This window comes from Anomaloglossus baeobatrachus, chromosome 8 (genome assembly GCF_048569485.1).
Source record: "Anomaloglossus baeobatrachus isolate aAnoBae1 chromosome 8, aAnoBae1.hap1, whole genome shotgun sequence".
In the NCBI taxonomy this organism is placed as follows: Eukaryota; Metazoa; Chordata; class Amphibia; order Anura; family Aromobatidae; genus Anomaloglossus; species Anomaloglossus baeobatrachus.
The window spans coordinates 89,437,037-89,454,789 of NC_134360.1; the positions used below are offsets into that span (position 1 = coordinate 89,437,037).

The following is a 17,753-nucleotide window of genomic DNA, read 5'->3' on the forward strand; positions in this document are numbered from 1 at the left end:
CATTGGGAATACCAGGGTGATGGAGTGAGGCAGCAAGATGACGTGACAAGCCTCACGTCAATCACCGCTGACGTCTCTCTCCCCACCCTCTGACAAATGAGTTAATCAACAGGAAATGAGCACTGCGTCTGTGCCGCCCCTGCAGCGGTCGAACCGCTCGAATCCGGGGGTTGGTGATTACTTGTGGCTCGAGGGTCTCCGGACCTGGGGGCTAGGGGGCTACACTCAAATGAAGAAGGGAGTATTTACAGGGGAGATATAGTTTGCAATGCCACCCGTGGTGTACGGTAATTGGGAGTACCACCGCTGCCGTTGGGAGTACCAGGGTGATGGAGTGGGGCAGCAAGCTGACGTTTCCCTCCACGGGTAGGGAAAGGCCCCGGGACTCTGGATGGTGATATGGGGTGCAGGGGGAGCGCAGGCTCGCTGGTTGCAGGGGTTATTCAGGTACTCACTCAGCAATAAAGCAGACGCTGACAACAGGGTAAACCAAGTCTCTGGGTGCCGCAGCCCTCTTGGGGGAGCTCGTCCGGGTTCCGTCCCCTGCAGCACAGCCTGGTGGTTCGTGACCTGCCTCCTGGCCAGAATTTAGAGTGTTCTTTGTGGCCCGTCAGCTTGGAGCTTTCCGGCCCCGCTCCCCACTATGGCTAAGTGAAAGAGCCTGCTCTCAGGAGCTCATGCTTGGGATTTCAGTGGGGCGCTTGTTTGGAAGCCCTATCCCCCTCGTTGCGCTTGTGCCCCTGATCTCTGAGCTTCGTGGGAACAGTCCATAAAGGCCCTGTCCTCCGCAGCTTAATTGCCGGGTCGCCTGAAGCTTCTCCCCGACCTAGGGTCCATGTACCCCATTGTGCCTTCGGTCCCGGACCGGTGATTAGAACCAGGCTGCTGACCGTCCTCCAAGACAAGTCCCAGGCACCTAGCCTCAATCCCCTGCAACCGGGGGTCCGACTCCTCTAGGTCCAGACCACCGTCTGTGACCTAATCTACTTCTCTCCTGGGAGCTCCAACTCCCAGCTTCCTCAGAGCTCCTCACAGCTCGAGGGTTCCTACTCGCCTCAATTGACACCTCCCACCTCCCTGCCTGACCCCTAGGTGGGCGGCCCTATTCCTGCTTAAGTAGCCCACTGGTGTGCCTGACAGGTGTGGTGCAAGGTGTATCTAGGATTTGTGAATGCTGGTGGAGGCAGTACTGCAGGATGGAGACCCAGAACCATGGGGGTTTGAATCCTGCACTGAAGAGAAAGAGTGTGCAGAACCCTGTGACGACCTGTATAGTCCAGGGCGTCACACAGACACATACACACATTATATGTTGGCTCTTCCCTACCTGTAGACTTCCAGTCTCATCTTTACCATTAAAGTAACTTCTGATGACCAAGATGGGCATCCCACTTATAACATACACTGAAGATTAATGGTGCTACAGTCATGGCCAAAAGTTTTGAGAATGACACCAAAATTATATTTTCACATGATCTGTTGCCCTCTGGTTTTTAATTGTGTTTGTCTGATGTTTACATCACATACAGAAATATAATTGCAATCATATTATGAGTACCAAAAGGTTATATTGACAGGTAGAATGAGTTAATGCAGCAAGTCAATATTTGCAGTGTTGACCCTTCTTCTTCAGGACCTCTGCAATTCTCCCTGGTATGCTCTCAATCAACTTCTGGATCAAATCCTGACTGATAGCTGTCCATTCTTGCATAAGCAATGCTTGCATTTTGCCAGAATTTGTTGGTTTTTGTTTGTCCACCCGTCTCTTGATGATTGCCCACAAGTTCTCAATGGGATTAAGATCTGGGGAGTTTCCAGGCCATGGACCCAAAATCTCTATGTTTTGTCCCATGAGCCATTTAGGGATCACCTTTGCTTTATGGCAAGGTGCTCCATCATGCTGGAAAAGGCATTGTTGGGCGCCAAACTGGTCTTGGACAGTTGGGAGAAGTTGCTCTTGGAGGACATTCTGGTACCATTCTTTATTCATGGCTGTGTTTTTAGGCAAGACTGTGAGTGAGACGATTCCCTTGGCTGAGAAGCAACCCCACACATGAATCGTTTCAGGATGCTTAACAGTTGGCATGAGACAAGACTGGTGGTAGCGCTCACCTCTTCTTCTCCTAATAAGCTGTTTTCCAGATGTCCCAAACAATCGAAAAGGGGATTCATCTGAGAAAATGACTTTACCCCAGTCCTCAGCAGCCCACTCCCTGTACCTTTTGCAGAATATCAGTTGGTCCCTGATGTTTTTTTCTGGAGAGAAGTGGCTTCTTTGCTGCCCTCCTTGAAACCAGGCCTTGCTCAAGCTGTCTCCGCCTCACAGTGCGTGCAGAAGCACTCACACCAGCCTGCTGCCATTGCTGAGTTAGCTCGGCACTGCTGGTAGTCCGATCCCGCAGCTGAAACAGTTTTAAGATACGGTCCTGGCGTTTGCTAGTCCTTCTTGGGCGCCCTGGAGCCTTTTTGGCAACAATGGAAGCTCTCTCCTTGAAGTTCTTGCTGATGCGATAGATTGTTGACTGAGGTGAAATCTTTGCAGCTGCGATACTCTTCCCTGTTAGGCCATTTTTGTGCAGAGCAATGATGGCTGCACGTGTTTCTTTAGAGATAACCATGGTTAACTGAATAGAAACAATGATACCAAGCACCAGCCTCTTTTTAAAGTGTCCAGTGGTGTCATTCTTACTTAATCATGACTGATTGATCGCCAGCCCTGTCCTCATCAACACCCACACCTGTGTTAATGGAACAATCACTAAAACAATGTTAGCTGCTCCTTTTAAGGCAGGAATGCAATGATGTTGAAATGTGTTTTGGGGGTTAAAGTTCATTTTCTTAGCCAATATTGACTTTGCAAGTAATTGCTGTTAAGCTGATCACTCTTTATGACATTCTGGAGTATATGCAAATTGCCATTAGAAAAACTTAAGCAGTAGACTTTGTAAAAATTAATATTTGTAGCATTCTCAATACTTTTGGCCATAACTGTACTTTCTAATAAATCGGTTGTGAGCATTACAACATTCAGAGCCTCCTATATGTACTCATTCCATTTACATGATAACACCAGTGATACTTAAATTCCATTTTATACAGAAATCAGTATAAATAATGAGCATGTTACATTTTGATAAGATATACTCCATTCAGACTTGCAACCAAACCCACAACTCTCTAACATTTGTTCACCTAAATAAAATAACTGATAACTGCTGTTAAAGGCAGATGTCGGCTGATTAACACAGCCACCATATGTAGGGTATGGTTTGGACTCAGTTCATGAATCAGCACCTGATATGCACTGTACATGTCAGAAGTAGTAATGACCGAGTGTGTTCTCCATTGCTCGATTGAACATTTGTGTGCTCAAGCACCATGTTCAAATCCCCGACCCACATGTTTTACAGCTGTTAGACAGTCGATCAGCATTTGGGGATTGCCTGCCATACACAGCAATACCGTAGCCATGTTGATTACTGGTGATATCATGCTTGGCCTGCCACATCGCATTATCGAGTCTTATATAAGGCCCGGTGATGCAATGCTCGGCACACTCTTCCTTGGATGCAGTTCAGGAAGAGCGGATCTATGAGGGAGAGCATAGATAAGAGCAGGCCTATAGATAGTGTTTTATTGCTATTGCAGTAATTGTATACCACTGCTGCACCACTAGAACAAAAGTCCTTTTCAGGACAATCCACTGTCCTTTCTCTAGGAAATCTGCAGTTACCTGCATTCAGTGTAGAGCTAGCTGGTAGAGGAGGAATAGTAAATAATAAATAAATAAATCAAACAACCTAATTTTCATAACCAACAAAGGTAAAACAGACAGCTGCGTGCTGATATTATCAGTCTGGGAAGTTGTATGGATATTTTGCCCTTCCCAGCACAAAATCTAATGTGACGCGCCACTTCTGGGGCAGCTGCGGTCTTGTATTTTTAGGCTAGGAAGGGCACAATAACCATGGATCTTCCCAGCCTGATAATATCAGCCAGCATCTGTCTTCTTTAACTTGGCTGGTTATAAAAAAAAATGTAGGGGACCTTATGTCGTTTTAATTATTTATTTATTAGGTTAATGTAGCGCCCCTGAACCACTAAGGGCGCTACCAGGTACTGCATCCTCACCAGAATGCAGGGCCTACCCCAGGGACCTGGAACACCAGTGCCAGTAACATCTGCACACACCAAAACTCTAGTTTCCACTCCACACCAGGGGTAATTGGCTAGTTAGACACAAAAGGGATAGCCACCTAGAGGGCGGAGCCAGTCCAGGGGACTAGACAGCCTGGTAGGAGGGGACTGTGAGCAGTCAAGAGTAGAAAGTCGGGCAGTAGAGACGTGCCTAGAGCTGGGTCATGTAACGGTGATCCAGGGGCACAGGAGAGTGGTCGCCAGGGTAAGTACACCCGAGTACCACTGGGACCAGAGTACTGACGGGCAGGGCCGCCATCAGGGCATTACTACTGTGACTGATGTAGGGGGCCCGGTGAAGAGAGGGGGCCCGGCCAGGCCCGGGGTAAATAATTATCTTTATTAAGCCCCTGGCAGGACGGGCCCCTTCTCTTCACATGGCCCCTGTCACAGCAGCAGCAGAGGGGCCCCGCAGCGTCGCACTCGCTTCACTTCCTGACATGACTAATTTGCTTGCGAAGGGGCGGCGCATGCAAATTAGCCATGTGCTGTAGTGGAGGCAGGGTGATTGGAGTAGAGCAGAGCGTCGGCGCGTCATCGCTGGGCTGTGCAGTAGGAGGTGAGGTCATCACTCTGCGACCTCATTACACTCCTGCAACAGCGGCTGAGGTGGCGAGGACGCGGCAGCCAGCGGGGACAGGTAAGCGCTGTGAGCTGAAGATGATCGCCAGGGGGGCCCGCTGATCTCTGCTGGGGGGGGGTGCTGATCTCTGCCCGGGCCCGCTGATCTCTGCTGGGGGAAGCCACTGATCTCTGCCTGGGCCTGCTGATCTCTGATGAGGGGGGAGAGGATGCTGATCTCTGCCCGGGCCCTCTGATATCTGCTGGGGGGGCGCTGATCTATGCCAGGGGCCGCTGATCTCTGCTGGGGGGCCGCTGATCTATGCCAGGGGCCGCTGATCTCTGCCCAGGCCCGCTGATCTCTGCTGGGGGGCGCTGATCTCTGCCCGGGCCCTCTGATCTCTGCTGGGGGGGCCGCTGATCTCTGCCCGGGCCCTCTGATCTCTGCTGGGGGGGGCGCTGATCTATGCATGGGTCCGCTGATCTATGCCAGGGGCCACTGATCTCTGCCTGGGCCCGCTGATCTCTGCTGGGGGGGCGCTGATCTCTGCCCGGGCCCTCTGATCTCTGCCCGGGCCCGCTGATCTCTGCTGGGGGGGCGCTGATCTATGCCAGGGGCCGCTGATCTCTGCCTGGGCCTGCTGATCTCTGCTGGGGGTTGCTGATCTCTGCCCGGGCCCTCTGATCTCTGCTGGGGGGCCGCTGATCTATGCCAGGGGCTGCTGATCTCTGCTGATGGGGCCGCTGATCTATGCCAGGGGCCGCTGATCTCTGCCCGGGCCCGCTGATCTCTGCTGGGGGGGCGCTGATCTCTGCCCGGGCCCTCTGATCTCTGCCCGGGCCCGCTGATCTCTGCTGGGGGGGCGCTGATCTATGCCAGGGGCCGCTGATCTCTGCCTGGGCCCGCTGATCTCTACTGGGGGGGAGCGCTGATCTCTGCCCATGGCCGCCCGCCCACCCCAGCCCCTGTCTTGCTTCAGCTAGATCAGGGGTGGGGAACCTCCACCCCTTGGTCTCCTGCCTCCCTCTGCTGTGAGCCTCCTGCCTCCCTCTGCTGTGAGCTTCCTGCCTCCCTCTGCTGTGAGCCTCCTGCCTCCCTCTGCTGTGAGCCTCCTGCCTCCCTTTGCTGTGAGCCTCCTGCCTCCCTTTGCTGTGAGCCTCCTGCCTCCCTCTGCTGTGAGCCTCCTGCCTCCCTCTTCTGTGAGCCTCCTGCCTCCCTCTGCTGTGAGCCTCCTGTCTCCCTTCTGTGAGCCTCCTGCCTCCCTTCTGTGAGCCTCCTGCCTCTCTGCTGTGAGCCTCCTGCCTCCCTTCTGTGAGCCTCCTGCCTCTCTGCTGTGAGCCTCCTGCCTCCCTTCTGTGAGCCTCCTGCCTCCCTGCTGTGAGCCTCCTGCCTCCCTTCTGTGAGCTTTCTGCCTCCCTTCTGTGAGCCTCCTGCCTCTCTGCTGTGAGCCTCCTGCCTCTCTGCTGTGAGCCTCCTTCCTCTGTTGTGAGCCTCCTGGCTCTCTGCTGTGAGCCTCCTGATTCTCTGCTGTGAGCCTCCTGCCTCTCTGCTGTGAGCCTCCTTCCTCTCTGCTGTGAGCCTCCTGCCTCTCTGCTGTGAGCCTCCTGCCTCTCTGCTGTGAGCCTCCTGCCTCCCTTCTGTCATCCTCCTGCCTCCCTTCTGTGAGCCTCCTGCCTCTCTGCTGTGAGCCTCCTGCCTCTCTGCTGTGAGCCTCCTGCCTCTCTGCTGTGAGCCTCCTGCCTCCATTCTGTGAGCCTCCTGCCTCCATTCTGTGAGCCTCCTGCCTCTCTGCTTTGAGCCTCCTGCCTCTCTGCTGTAAGCCTCCTGCCTCTCTGCTGTGAGCCTCCTGCCTCTCTGCTGTGAGCCTCCTGCCAGCCTCGCAGTGCTGTGTGCCACTCTCGCAGTGCTGTGTGCCTCCCTCCAGTGCTGTCTGTGCTCCCTCAGTCCTGTTCATGTCCTCCAGTCCTGTTTGTGCCTAGTGTTGTCCGTGCCACCGCCAGTGCTGTCTGTGCCGAGTAGTACTGTCTGTGCCTAGCAGTACTGTCTGACCCCCAGCCCCTCCTGTGATGTATATATATGTCCCTAGTCCCTCCTGCTGTGATGTGTGTATATGTCCCCAGCACCACCTGTGATATATACATATGCGCTCAGCCCCTCCTGTGATGTGTGTGCCTTGAGCGTCTCCTACCTGATATATATGATTTACCAATCTGTTGACTGCGCTACAGACCGAGACAAACTTGGAAAAGCAGTTGTGAAAAGCCACATGATCAATATCACTGAACACCACAGACGCACCAAAGAGAAGCAGCTCCAGCCACCACAGTAAGGGTTAATTAAGCAAATATATTATGGTAATTTTAAAGCTGATCATTTTTTGCGGCCCCGAAGGGTGGTAGAAATTTTCAAATGGCTCCCGGCAGAAAAAAGGTTCCCCACCCCTGATTTAGATGCACGGGAGGGTGCTGAAATGCATCACGGCTCACTGTTCAGAGAAGATGCCGTGCGACGTGGGAGTCGGGGAGGGTGAGCAAAATGTTTTTGGGTTTTTTTTGTGCAGCAGACAAATATGCCAGGAGGCCCCCAGGATGGGACATATATACTGGGAGGAGGACATATTCACCAGGAAGAGTCAGAAACCAGGTGGGAACATACAGTCATATGAAAAAGTTTGGGCACCCCTATTAATGTTAACCTTTTTTCTTTATAACAATTTGGGTTCCTTTCTCTCCTTTTCATTGGGGGACACAGACAGTGGGTTATATGTTGTCTCCAGGGGAGGCTTGACACTAGGTTTAAAAAAGAGTTAGCTCCTCCTCCCACAGCATATAACCCCAGCTAGGCGGGAACTAGCTCAGTTCTTTTTAGTGTCAGCAGGGAGGCTGACACGTCTGGCCTGAGCACCAGGCCAGCTCATGTTTTTTGTTTATTTATTTCTTTTTCTTTGTGATTTTATTCTATTTTTGATTATTGGGCAATACCAGGGTGTGCTCACCCTCGTTCCCCCCGCTTACCGGCAGAGGAAACCTGGCGTGCACAAGCTGTCAGTCTTCCCTCGCGCCCAAGTGGTCGGGTCTGCGTACCCCTCCAGGCTCCCTGGAAGCACCTCACAAAGGTAGCTCCAGAGGGCTAAGCAGAGCCGAGCACCTGCTAGCCTAGAGCCGAAGATGCGTCCCCGAGATCTCCGCATTCCAGGACCGACACGTCTTCAGACGGAGCAAGAGCAGGTAGGGAGACGACGTGTACCTGTCCCCTGCATCCAACCGCCGCCTGAGGAGGCGCCGGTGGGGCGATGCAGGCCGTGTTCCCGGGGAAGCATCATAAATTTAGCTCCCGGTGTCGGCCTGCATTCTTAGCAATGCCCCCTCCACTGCTCCAGAAGCCGCTCCCTCTAGTGGGCCGTCTCTCCCCTCCATGCTGCCAGAGAAAGCTGGACGCCATTACATGTGGGGAGCTCCGTGACCTTTAGTAGTCACGATTCCCGAGACTCTGACTCTGATTCAGATGTCCCTTCTGAGTCTAAGCATATGGAAGACACTTTAATAGCGGCTGTCAATCACTCTCTGTCGATTTCTGATCAGCCCTCGGACCCGACTTCTCAGTCGGCAATCAAGCGAGCCAAGAAGCCTCCTAAGTCCTTTGCCCAGGATCCGATTTTTCATCAAATCATATCTAAACGGTGGGATCACCCTGATCGGAAGTTTAATAAAAAATCCTCCTCTTCATTCGCTTATCCCTTTCCTCCGGAAATGGTTAAGCCCTAGTCGGTACCCCCCGTTGTGTTATGTTATGTCTGTTATGTCTGTTTCAGACAACGCGTCTCTCAAGGACTCGTCCGACCGCGCAGTTGAGGCTGCGGTCAAATCTATTTTCCAGGCTTCGGGCTCCTCTCTGCGCCCCCTGTTTGCCATGACATGGGTGGCAAGAGCTATGAGCGTGTGGAGTAGGAACCTGCGCAAGTTGCTTCGCCCTTGCAATATTCCTCCAGAGGCTCTTGAGATTCTTGATTTGTTCTCTCTCGCCTCTAATTATTTTCTTCATGGCTCCTTAGATGCAGCTAGCTGGTCAGCCCTAACGGCAGCCAATGCTGTCTTCGCCCGCAGGGTTCAGTGACTAAAAATATGGAATGCGGACAGTGCCTCCAAGAAGTCCCTGTCCACACTTCCCTTCCGGGGGCTTCGTCTGTTTGGTGAATCCCTGGACAAACTCATATCTGAGGCGACGGGTGGTAAAAGTACCATTCTACCACAAAAGCGGCCTGTAGCCAGAAATTTCAAAAAAAAATTTTGGCGCAGGCAGTCCTTTCGGCCTGCCCCCCAAAAACCATCGGCCCAAGGACCGTCCCAACGCTCAGATCGAGGATCCGGTTCCTCAAGGGGCTCTTCTTGGCGTTCCCACTCCAAGCAACCTAAACCCAAAGGACCTCGCTCTGTACAGGCCCCCTCAGCATGACGCCAGGTATCCCGCAGATCCGACTCCTGTGGGAGGGCGGCTTCTGCTTTTTCGGGATATCTGGCTAGACCACACTCACGATGCTTGGGTTCGAGAAATCGTCACCTCAGGTTACAAGATCGATTTCCATTCCCTGCCGGCCAACAGGTTTCTGCGTTCTCGTCTTCCAAAGTCCAAAACGCAAAGCCAGGCCTTATTTCAGGCCATAGCCTCTTTACAGAAAGCAAACGTCATCATTCCAGTGCCCCTGGAACAGCGCGGCAAAGGTTTCTATTCAAACCTTTTTGTCGTTCCCAAAAAAGATGGCTCTGTCCGCCCTATCTTGGACCTCAAACGGCTGAACAAATTCGTACGAATTCGAACTTTCCGAATGGAATCATTCAGAGCAGTACTAGCCGCCATGGAACCTGGAGAATTCCTAGCTTCCATAGACGTTCAAGATGCTTATTTACACATTCCCATATGTGTCTCTCATCAACGGTTCCTTCGCTTTGCCGTAGGACACCGTCATTTCCAATTCAGGGCCCTCCCCTTTGGGCTGGCCACTGCGCCTCGGGTCTTCACAAAGGTCATGGCGGCCGTCATGTCCATTTTACACCCCAGAGCCATTCTGGTCGTTCCCTATTTGGACGACCTTCTTGTCAAAGGGAGCCCACTTCAAGTTTTCTCAGAAAGCGTGCAGATTTGCCTAGACACGCTGTCAAGGCTAGGGTGGCTTATCAACTTCAACAAGTCATCCCTCATTCCTCATCAGCGCATCACCTTTTTAGGTATGCTGATAGACACGGCTCAGTCCCGGGTTTTTCTTCCAGAGGACAAGAGGTCTTCCCTGATCCAGGCCGCCCAATCCCTACGCTCTCGCCGTCACACATCCCTTCGGAATGGAATGAGAGTGTTAGGCAAGATGTTGGCGGTCATAGAAGCCGTGTCCTTTGCCCAATTCCATCTGCGCCCTCTACAACTGGATCTTCTATCCTCCTGGGACAAGAATCCAGCTTCCCTGGACCGGTCAGTCCGCCTATCTCGGTCTGCGCTCAGCTCCCTCGTCTGGTGGACTCAAGCCTCATCCCTATCTCAAGGGACGTCCTTCCGCCCGGTCCACTGGCAGGTAGTCACGACGGATGCCAGCCTGATAGGCTCGGGGGCGGTATTTCTCCACCACACTGTTCAGGGACGCTGGTCTCCTTCTGAGCGCTCTCTGCACATCAATGTTCTGGAGATCAGAGCCATATTTTTGGCCCTTCAGAATTTTCAACCCTTACTATTGGGCCTCCTTGTTCGGATCCAGTCAGACAATGCCACGGCCATGGCTTACATCAACCGTCAGGGAGGAACTCGCAGCAAGGCAGCGATGAAGGAAGTATCCAGGATTCTACTTAGGCAGAGAAGCACATCCCCATTATTTCAGCTGTCCATATCCCAGGGGTAGACAACTGGGCCGCAGACTTTCTCAGCAGGCAAAGTCTAGCGGCACGGGAATGGTCCCTCCACGATGAAGTGTTCCATCAGATCACTCTTTGTTGGGGATTCCCGGATGTGGACCTCATGGCGCCTCGAATGAATGCCAAAATACGTCCCTTCATATCTCGGTCGAGAGACCCACTAGCGCTCGGCTCTGACGCCCTAGTCTTTCCATGGTCACAGTTTCGCCTGCCCTACATCTTCCCTCCGTTTCCTCTCATTCCAAGAGTAATCAAGAAAATCAAAGCAGAGGGAATCCCGGTGATCCTCGTGGCCCCGGACTGGCCCAGGAGAGCCTGGTATCCAGAGCTCCTCCAACTTCTCAGCGACACTCCCTGGCGTCTTCCCGACCGCCCGGATCTTCTGTCGCGAGGTCCAATATTCCACCAGAATAAAGCACAGCTGCATTTGACGGCGTGGCGCTTGAATCCCTGATTCTAGCCATATCGGGTCTTTCTTCCAGGGTAGTTCATACCATGCTTAATGCTCGGAAGCCTTCCTCCGCCAGCATTTACCACAGGACCTGGAAGGCCTATCTTTCCTGGTGTGACCGTCATAATCGGTCGCCCCTGACCTTTTCATTCCCTAATGTTCTTGCTTTTCTGCAAGACGGTCTGGACTCGGGTCTTGCTCTCAGTACCCTTAAAGGACAAGTTTCTGCCTTGTCGATTTTTTTCCAGAAGCAGCTGGCTTCTCGCCCTCAGGTCCGTACCTTTCTTCAAGGGGTAGCGCATTTGGTCCCTCCTTATCGCCACACCTTAGATCCCTGGGATCTGAATCTGGTTCTGGGAGTCCTTCAACTTCCTCCTTTCGAACCTCTGAGAGAAATTTCTCTTCAACGACTGTCTTGGAAAGTTGCCTTTTTAGTCGCTATTACCGCTATTAGGCGAGTGTCCGAACTGGCAGCTCTTTCCTGTCGCTCACCTTACCTGATATTCCATCATGATAAGGTGGTCCTTCGGCCTTCCCCCGCCTTCCTTCCGAAGGTCGTATCCTTTTTCCACCTGAACGAGGACATTGTGTTGCCGTCATTCTGCCCAGCCCCGGTCCACTCTTTTGAGAAAGCCCTTCACACTCTCGAGCTTGTCAGGGCTCTGCGGATCTACATCTCCAGAACAGCGCCGTTGCGCAAGTCCGATGCCCTCTTCGTCCTCCCAGTAGGACACAAAAAGGGCAACCTGGCGTCTAAATCCACGATTTCTCGATGGATCAGGACTGCCATCTGTGAGGCATACAAAGCACGAGGTGCCGTTCCCCCTCAATCTGTGCAGGCCCACTCTACACGAGCAGTGGTTGCCTCCTGGGCTATCCGCCATCAGGCTTCGGCGGCCCAACTTTGCAAGGCCGCTACCTGGTCCAGTGTGCACACGTTCACAAAATTCTACAGAGTGCATACGCATGCCTCCGCGGATGCTGCTCTTGGAAGACAAGTCCTTCAGGCAGCAGTGGCCCATTTATAAGTGGCCACTGCTCAGTTTTTTGACATTGTTGATATATGTTCACTGCAGTTGCAGTCGTTAGTCAGCTCTTAGTCTGATGTTATACACTGTTAATAGTTCAGTTCCCACCCAGGGACTGCTTTGGGACGTCCCACTGTCTGTGTCCCCCAATGAAAAGGCGAGAAAGGAAAGGACATTTTTGTGTACTCCTCGTAAAATGTCTTTCTTGGAGCCTTTTATTGGGGGACACAGCTCCCACCCTTGTGGTTTTGGTTGTCCTTTTCCTACTGCTTTTACACCAAACTGAGCTAGTTCCCGCCTAGCTGGGGTTATATGCTGTGGGAGGAGGAGCTAACTCTTTTTTAAACCTAGTGTCAAGCCTCCCCTGGAGACAACATATAACCCACTGTCTGTGTCCCCCAATGATAGGCTCCAAGAAAGACATTTTACGGTGAGTACACAAAAATGTCCTTTTTTGCAACAGCTATTTCAGTTTCATATATCTAATAGCTGATGGACTGAGTAATATTTCTGGATTTGACCATTCCTGTTTACAAAACAATTCCAGTTCAGTTAAGTTTGATGGTCGCCAAGCATGGACAGCACGCTTCAAATCATCCCACAGACTTTCAATGATATTCAGGTCTGGAGACTGGGATGGCCATTCCAGAACATTGTAATTGTTCCTCTGCATGAATGCCTGAGTAGATTTGGACCGGTGTTTTGGATCATTGTCTTGCTGAAATATCCATCCCCTGCGTAACTTCAACTTCGTCACTGATTCTTGCACATTATTGTCAAGAATCTGCTGATACTGAGTTGAATCCATGCGACCCTCAACTTTAACAAGATTCCCGGTGCCGGCATTGGCCACACAGCCCCAAAGCATGATGGAACCTCCACCAAATTTTACTGTGGGTAGCAAGTACTTTTCTTGGAATGCCGTGTTTTTTTGCCTCCATGCATAATGCCTTTTTGTATGACCAAACAACTCAATCTTTGTTTCATCAGTCCACAGGACCTTCTTCCAAAATGTAACTGGCTTGTCCAAATGTGCTTTTGCATACCTCAGGCGACTCTGTTTGTGGCGTGCTTGCAGAAATGGCTTCTTTCGCATCACTCTCCCATAAAGCTTCTCATTGTTCAACGTGCGCTGTATTGTTGACCGATGCACATTGACACTATCTGCAGCAAGATGATGCTGCAGGTCTTTGGAGGTGGTCTGTGGATTGTCCTTGACTGTTCTCACCATTCTTCTTCTCTGCCTTTCTGATATTTTTCTTGGCCTGCCACTTCTGGGCTTAACAAGAACTGTACCTGTGTTCTTCCATTTCCTTACTATGTTCCTCACAGTGGAAAATGACAGTTTAAATCTCTGAGACAATTTTTTGTATCCTTCCCCTGAACAACTAGGTTGAATAATCTTTGTTTTCAGATCCTTTGAGAGTTGTTTTGAGGAGCCCATGATGCCACTCTTCATAGCAGATTCAAATAGGAGAACAACTTGCAAGTGGCCACCTTAAATACCTTTTCTCATGATTGGATACACCTGCCTATGAAGTTCAAAGCTCAATGAGGTTACAAAACCAATTTAGTGGTTTAGGAAGTCAGTAAAAAGTAGTTAGGAGTGTTCAAATCAAGAAATTGATAAGGGTGCCCATACTTTTGCACTGGTCAAATTTTGTTTAAATGCAGATTGCACATTTTCTGTTAGTACAATAAACCTCATTTCAATGCAGAAATATTACTCAGTCCATCAGTTATTAGATATATGAAACTGAAATAGCTGTTGCAAAAACCCAAATTGTTATAAAGAAAAAAGGTTAACATTAACAGGGGTGCCCAAACTTTTTCATATGACTTAATATATCCACATGTGCCCAGGAGGGGGATAAATAATAATAATTGCAATATACACACACACACACACACACACACACACACACACACACACACACACACACACACACACACACACCAGGAGGCCCCCAGGATGGGACATCTATACCAGGAGCAAGACATATACACCATGAGTGGCCTGGGAAGGGGTCATATATACCAGAAGGACATATATGTGTGTGTATATATATATATATATATATATATATACATATATATTACATGTTTTTCCAAGAGTGGCAGTGAGACTGTAGGAGGTTTGATGGGTGGGAGCGGAGCTGGGATGGAGCCTGGGCGGAGTCCCAAGGGGCCCCGAAAGTTTTGCCAGTATGGGGCCCTGAAATTCCTAGTGGCGGCCCTGCTGACGGGGCACAGGGCCCTAGGTCAGGTGTCAGCTTCACGCGGCCTGGCAAATACCTGCACAGTGAGGGGACCTTCACGGACCTCACTGACCCACAGATTCGGGGGCATCAGCAGTAACTCGAGGCTCAGGGTTCGGGACCACGGACCAGACCTACAGGGTCCACACTGCCCGCCATATGGACGAGGAGATTGCCAAAAAGGGACAGTCGGGCCCCAACCCAGCTCCATGCTACGGGGACCCAACCACACTGAGGGTGCCGGGGACAGAGCAACCGAGTCATCAAACTGGCACTGGAACTACAGGGACCTGAACCAGCTGTACAAGGGCCCAACTGAGTAAAGAATGTTAAATTGCAATCCACAGTTTGGCCTCCCTTCTTCGGCGAAAGTTTCCACCATACATCTCCCGGGCTCAGCCCTACCAGCGGAGGGCCTACCACCACAGCTGCCATTACCACCAGCCCTAGAGATAACCAACTCAGCAGCGGCGGTTTCACCATCTTAACCGCAACCCACAGGTGGCGTCACACAAATGACTTTAATATCCCCTGTAAATACTCCCCATTAAGCACCCAGGGCACAGAATTGGGCAACGGCCACCAAAGACATTCCCCAGTTATACACTGCCTGGGACCGAGTACCCCATAACCCTGGGCGACACATTAAACTAGACTAAACACCCTTTAGTGCCACACGCACTAAAGGGTGCAAGAGTATAATATGTAGGAGGATGGGACATTACTTTGCTTTGGTCACCTTCCTGTTTGTTCTGCTTTATGTCTTTCAACCAACTTTATTGAGATAAAAACGTGGCAAAAACGCATGCAGCAAAATTACATTAAAAAACGCAAGTGAGTGGAGGTGCGGAATTCATGCAGAAATTCAGCTGTGTGAAAGACTGAACAAACACTGATTGTCGGCACATACCCTAAGGGGTGGAGGAGGTGTTTTTTCGCTTTAATTTTGCCTTATATAGAAGTCAGACTAAAGGCTGCTTTACACGCTGCGACATCGCTCAAGCGATCTCGTTGGAGTCACGGAATTTGTGACGCACATGCGGCCGATTAAGCGATGCCGTTGCGTGGGACACCTTTAAGTGATTTTGCATCGTTGCAAAAATGTGCAAAATCGCTCATCGGTGACATGGGGGTCCATTCTCAAATATCGTTGCTGCAGCAGTAACGAAGTTATTCCTCGTTCCTGCGGCAGCACACATCGGTATGTGTGACACCGCAGGAACGAGGAACCTCTCCTTACCCGCCTCCCGCCCGCAATGCGGAAGGAAGAAGGTGAGCGGGATGTTCGTCCCGCTCATCTCCGCCCCTCCGCTTCTATTGGGCGGCGGTTCAGTGACGCAGCTGTGACGTCGCTGTGATGCTGAACGAACCGCCCCCTTAGAAAGGAGGTGTTTCGCCGTTCACAGCGACGTCGCAGGGCGGGTAAGTAGTGTGACGGGTCTGGGAGATGTTGTGCGCCACAGGCAGCGATTTGCCCATGTCGCACAACCAATGGGGGCGGGTATCCACGCTAGCAGCGTGTAAAGCGGCCTTTATTATACAGGAAAGATTTTTCCCTAACATTTTTTCCTGTAAAATCCATTTTTATCTTCGGTTTTGTATGGTTTATTGTAAATGGCGTAATACTCCGACAACATTGTTCCCAGCTGTGACCTGGGAGTCAGAGATGCGTCCTGGTATCTTCCTCATGCTGTTCCCATTCAATTTGAGCCCTGCTTCTAGCTATTTCAGCAATTTTCCTGCCTTCTCAGCCCTCCTGTTGGGTCTTATGGATACATAATCGAGATTCCTATTGACTTCCATTATACACGGTACTCAAGTTGAGCCCGTCCAAGCGTTCGATCTGCTCAATTCGAGAACTGAACACTCAAGCATTTTAGTGCTCGCTCATCACTAGTCGGGAGCATTCCCCAACATACAGTATATGTTTAATAGAGCGTAAAGCCATAGTGTGAATCCATCCTAAGGTGAGTAGAAATTACATTTTTTGAGGAGAGAAAAGGATCATTATTACGTACTGTTCTATGTGGCACAAGAGGATATTATTATATATAGGGAGGACAAATGATAGGCAACATTGTAGGACAACAGGAATCTCGCAATCCTTCTGTCCTATCTCACAGATAACACAGGAGTCATCAGAATAGCGAGCGCTTGTGTTTAAAGGGAATCTGTCACCAGGTTTTTGCTACCTCATCTTAGAGCATCATAATTTAGAGATAAAGATCCTGATTCCAAGCAGTATGTCCCTTAATGAGCTGCTTGTCGTCATTCTCTGCTGTAGCACGCCAAGTAGTCCTCTAATGATAATTTACTGCTAATTTTATAGTGATTTTATCAAAACTACACTAAGCAGCTCAGTTACTGACACATCACTGGAATCAGGATCTCTGCCCCTATGTTATGCTGCTCTCACATTAGGTGTTAAGAACCTGGGGACAGATTTACTTAAGGGAGAGATGGCTGAGATAGCTGCCAGTTGAACAATTGATTAAACTATTGTTCATTCAAAAACCATCTAAGGTGTATGGGTGGCTTAAAGAGATTGTCCACTAATAGGACAACCCTTTCTGATTCCATATATATCCCCCAGGCAAAATAAAAAGCCTACACTCACCCCCACTGTCACCGACTTTCTGTTCCTGGGGCCCAATTGATGACGTGATGTCACTTGAGTCACAAGTCCACTCACCACCGGTTTCTCTCTAACCGCCTTCGGATGCAGGAAGTGAGTGGCAGACGTGTGACCAGGGCCGGCCTTAGGCTAAATAGCGCCCTGTGCCAAATTACCCTTTGGTGCCCCCAGACCATGTCACAGGCGACATGCAGCCAATCAGCAGCTTGTTTACTCTCATCCTTTAGATAAAACTGACATCCAGAGGAAGTCATGAAACAGCAGCAGCTCTCATTTTTTCTGGATTACAGTTTTGAAAGAGGGATAGTGAAGCAGCAGCTGATTGGCTGCAGATCACAAGACCCCGGTGCCCGGCTGTATTGCTTTTCTCCTGCGTTTGTTTTTTTCATGTACTGTAAAATGACAAAAAAGCCTCGCCCTAAGCATACTGCAATTTAGTTATTTAAAAAAAAATAAAAATCATTTGCAAAAAACATCCTGAAAGTCTATATGTATGTTCTTACTGGCTTCATTTCTGGTGTCTATGCAATGACGGTATTCTGTGTCCTTTAAGTATATAGAGCGAGGGGCTTCTTCCAATTTTAGCCGCCCCACAAATGAGAAGGTTACTTCTTTTAGCCGTTTCATGGCTTTTGAAGCCTACAGCAGCTAAAATAATTAACCAAAGACGGAACATGTGCACAGCAAAATCATTTTGAAATTGCTGTGCATCATGTCCCTTTGCTATG

At 50.5% G+C, this 17,753-nt stretch overlaps 1 protein-coding gene across 3 annotated transcripts in view; it reads left to right on the plus strand.

Annotated features, from left to right (window-relative positions):
• Positions 1-17,753, plus strand: part of LOC142249911 (cytochrome P450 2D15-like) — a 106,055-nt gene that overhangs the window by 11,796 nt on the left and 76,506 nt on the right. The window lies entirely within an intron of this gene.